The sequence below is a fragment of the Triticum aestivum genome, chromosome 7D (genome assembly GCF_018294505.1).
Source record: "Triticum aestivum cultivar Chinese Spring chromosome 7D, IWGSC CS RefSeq v2.1, whole genome shotgun sequence".
Lineage (NCBI taxonomy): Eukaryota > Viridiplantae > Streptophyta > Magnoliopsida > Poales > Poaceae > Triticum > Triticum aestivum.
In genome coordinates this window covers 242,492,784-242,497,230 of record NC_057814.1, presented here as the reverse complement: position 1 = coordinate 242,497,230, position 4,447 = coordinate 242,492,784, and the positions used below count along the sequence as shown (strand labels likewise).

Here is a 4,447-nt window from a genome sequence, read left to right as displayed (position 1 = left end):
GGTCAAAACGGCGGGCTTGACCGTTCCTAGCTAGTGGTTGAACCTTGGAAAACTTTTAATGTTTCTCTTATTAAATAGATACTTATGTACCTAGAAATGATTTTTGGAAAAAATAAAGAGCAAACTATGAGGCAGTTGCAGTTCAAATTTGACCCACTTCCTACTGAATCGACGGAAATTTGTGTTTTTCACCAGAGGTGGATCAAGGCTTCTGACACCCAACCATTTGGTAAATTGTGCATTAAATATGGCCTAGTATTCTATAAAATTGATTAGTTCCAATTTTGCAACAAATATATGGTAGGTCCTTCACAAAAAAACTCATTTCGGGCACTCAAAAAATGGAAAATGAATTTTCCGTGCAAAGAAAATGAAAACTCCCTTAAGCAACATTGTTTGGAATTTCAAGATGCACCCTTGTGCACAATATGAGATCATTTGAACAAACTATGCCATGAATGTGGCCATGAGATTGATCATTTGTCTTGAAAGCCATGAATCTTCATGCATTATAGCTCATTTCTGAGAACACCTTTTTAAAATAATTGTCGTATTACAAGTTTATTATTTTTCCTGGCAACTTGGTCACATGTAATGACACAATGCGAAGGTTTTCCATTTTTTTTATTTTGTTTGAATTATTTATGCCCGTTTCAAAATGCGGTCAAAACGGCGGGCATGACCGTTCATAGCTAGTGATTGAATCTTGGAATTTTTTGGTGTTTCTCTGATTAAATATATACTTATGTACCTAGAAATGATTTTTGGAAAATAAAGAGCAAACTATGAGGCAGTTGTAGTTCAAACTTGACCCGCTTTCAGCTGAATCGGCGGAAATTTGTCTTTTTCAGGAGAGGTGGATCAAAACTTTTGACACCCAACCATTTGGTCAATTGTGCATTAAATATGACCTAATATTTTAGAAAAATGATTTGGTACAATTTCGCAACAAATATATGGTAGGTCCTTCACAAAAAAACTCATTTTTGACACTTAGAAAATGAAATATAATTTTTGTGTGCAAAGAAAATAAATACAACTTGATGATCATCCATAAAATATGGTATAACTTGACTAAAAATTCTAGTGGTTCCATTTTTCAATATATTCTTGGTAGTTGTTTCACAAACAACCCTGCTTTTAGGACTTCAAAATTATTTTAAATGTCAGATATCTCGAACCAATCAGGACGCAGAGAACTCTTCCCACGGATCAACCCTTGTAGCCAATCTGAGCCGTCCACATCTTACCGATCTGACATCTCTCATTCACCTCTCTCGAAATAATTTGAATGGAAAAAAGGAGAGAGGCCCCTTCTCCAGCGCGAGCGCGCGCGCGCTCTCTCTCTCTCTCCCCCTCCCCTCTCGCGACTCCTCCTCCGCCGCCACCTGCGCCACTCGATTCCGGCGAGTCGACGCGGCTCTCGCCGGCGCGCAGCACACCCCCGGGCTCCCCTCGCGCAGCTCTTTCCTCCCCTCCCATCAGATGCATCCCTCGCGCCCTCTAGTACTCGCCCGCAACCCTCACCCGTGGCTAGGGTTTCGGCCGCCACCCCTAACTTTGTCGAGATCTGCCACATCCGGCGACGGCGAATCCAGAGGTGGCCGGATCTGGCACCGGTAGGCCCCTCTCCTCCTTATTCGTGCACTATCTCCTGCTCACCTCACCTCGTCTTGTGTTCCCTTTTGGCAGGTCACCATGGTTGTGGATGGGACGACGACGATGGCAGGAGGGGCGAACATCCATGGGGCGGGCCGCCACCATGGAGATGGAGCTCCTTCTCCCCTACCACGCAACCTTCCTCCCAGCGCCAACAGAGGGCCGGCTACCATGACGCGACAGCGCCGTCGCAAGCCTCGCAGGGCTGTGCATCTCGTCGTCTGCCACGCCCTACCAGGAGCTCCATTACCCACGCGTCTCCTCTGAGGAGGGGACGGTGGCTTGTGCGCCGGCGTGGTTGGCTCCACCTCCCCGCCGACCTATGACTCCACATGCGTCGCCGTCTTCGACCGCAGGTCCATGTCCTCGATCTGCTTCCTTTGCTTCCCGTAGGTTTCCGCATAGATCTGGCCGTTTGATTTGATGCGGATGCGAATTTGGATCTCCATCGCTGTAGGTTTCCCGTAGGTTTCCTGTTCGTACTCACGTTCGAATTAGCAATGAATCCCTCAGTTTATGCAGTTTCGTTGTGGTTGATTGACATCCCTGTGAAGATAAAATTCAGGACCAACTGTTAGCTTTTTGTGAAGCAAAAACAATTGGTAAAAAATCGTAGAAACCCCCAATCAGTCGATTTATAGTTGACAGAAGAAGTATGATTTGGTGTTGGTGTGTGTGAACTTCTGACATTTTGATCTCTGAATGCTAGTTGGACATTTTGCTAGTATGACATTTTGATATCTGAATGCTAGTTTGACATTTTGATATCTGAATCCGTTTCTCTTCCCCTCATCTTTTCTTCTTCTGCTCTCTGTCTTACCCCCTTCTCATCTCTCTTTCGAACCAGGACGTCACCATGGGAGAAGAAGGCGTGATGTGTTGTGCTGCTGCTTGGGAGGGACGCCATGGGCCTCCCTACTCTGCTTCTTCTCTTCCCCTAACTCCATCAAGGTGATGGATTGGTACAACGACCTACTCCCCTGCTTCCTATGTTAATTTGGTGTGCGATGTGGATGTGATGTATTTTAGGCATGATTAAATACGTATTTTGGTTCAACTCTGACTGAAACAACTTGTTGGTTCAGTTTCTTGTATGAAGAACAAATATGACGAACACTTTTTCTTTTCCTTTTTGTTCAAGATTCATTTCTAATTCTAAACCAAACTGAAATTGCAAATAGTCTAGAATGAATGAAGCAGAGAGTCCTTCCTTCTTTGGCAGCTGGACAATTCCTTCTCAAGGTGCTGGTGTTTGTGGAGGTGATTGACCTCTTTTTTTTACTCTGTGTATCAAGGTGCAGCTGCTGAGCATTGATAGGTGTTGTTCGGTGTACCTCGACATGATTTCCAGGACATGAAATGTCAGCTATCTAAGCTGCTCCTTTGTTCCTGGACATGATTTATCCTTCGATTTGATCAACATTATCTTGTTATGTCTCTTGTCCGTCATGTGCAGCGGCAACAGGATTTGCAGAGTACAAGGGTGGGCTCATCGAGGTTTGCGGTGGTAGGCTCGCTCGGCCCCAGCGTCTTCTGTTGAACGGACATGCCGCCTCTTCGGCGTCGGCTACATGAGAGCCATGGTGAGCTCACTTCTCCCCGCCTCCGTTTGCTTGCTCTGAGCTCGTGCTTGTGAGAAACTACATGTCACCTCACTTGAACTCCCTAGCTACACCACGCCTTGTTGAATACACTAGTCATGCTCCTGCATACATGTTTTGTTGGACGAGAAACTGTACAATGATCTGCTCCTTGGGATATTAATTCTTATGATATATCTTGTAATTTACTTTATTGTAGAAGTTAAACCCACTACACGTGTTGAGCAGAAATTGTTTTAGTTTGTCATACATAATTGCCTATGCTTGTTGGTAGCTATTAAGTGTATAATTCATCATGGAAGCATAGGAATGTGATGGACATCATCAGATTACATTTATGTTCTGAACTTAAAATATTTAAACTCGGTGTTTAGATTCTGTATCTGTAATCATAAGCTTCACTTGTAGTCTGGTCGTTCTTAGACATATTATTGTTTGAGTTAAGTTCACCGAACAATACTTAAAATTTCAGGAATCAATGATGCCGACCTCATTGCTGGGCACTGTGCTTTTGGTGTATGATATGGCTGGGAGAAAACACATAGTTTCCTGCTGGTTTATTACATATCAGCCAGTACTGTACGGAGTAGTATATAAGGACGTTTTACTGTAGTATGGCTGAGGCAGTGACTAGCTTGGTAGTTAGTACTAGCTGAGAAAATTCATGATGCTGGCTGGGAGCAAAAAGTTTATAGGCTTAGTTGTTGTATTGGTTCTATTGTTGTATGGGGATATATGCATAGATATGTAACATGTGGGTTCCAAGCATGCTTCCGAGAAAAAGTAAAATTACATATACTCCCTCCATTCGGAATTACTTGTCACAAAAATGGATGTATCTACAACTAAAATACATCGAGATACATTCATTTTTTGGACGTGTAATTCGAACGAAGGGAGTACAATTTAAACATTGTACATCTGCCGTTCTTGTGGAATGCAAGTTATTTTAGGTGTGTGTTCTGACTTGTGACTGCTTACTAGATGGATACATGCAGCTAGCTAGCAACCTAGCAGTAATAATAAGAATACATGTGACTAATTCCCTCCCTATACCTTGTGATTGATTCCAGGTATATACAGATGGCATCTCTGTCTGGCAACATATGCACCTGATTACATTCTGGTGCATATAGTATACTTGAACAGTGTAAACATATAGTACACTTGAACAGTGTAAACATATT

General features: G+C 43.2%; 1 long non-coding RNA gene across 3 annotated transcripts; it reads left to right on the top strand.

The window, feature by feature from the left end:
- Positions 1-1,295: 1,295 nt before the first annotated feature.
- Positions 1,296-4,178, top strand: LOC123164683 (uncharacterized). Of its 3 annotated transcripts, none has more exons than XR_006482576.1 (4): positions 1,296-1,619; positions 1,693-2,015; positions 2,507-3,242; positions 3,733-4,178. It is a non-coding gene; the product is annotated as an uncharacterized lncRNA (long non-coding RNA). The 3 variants fall into 3 exon arrangements; XR_006482577.1 differs by having other exon boundaries at positions 1,297-1,619; positions 1,693-3,020; positions 3,116-3,242; XR_006482575.1 differs by having other exon boundaries at positions 1,297-1,619; positions 1,693-3,242.
- Positions 4,179-4,447: the final 269 nt, after the last annotated feature.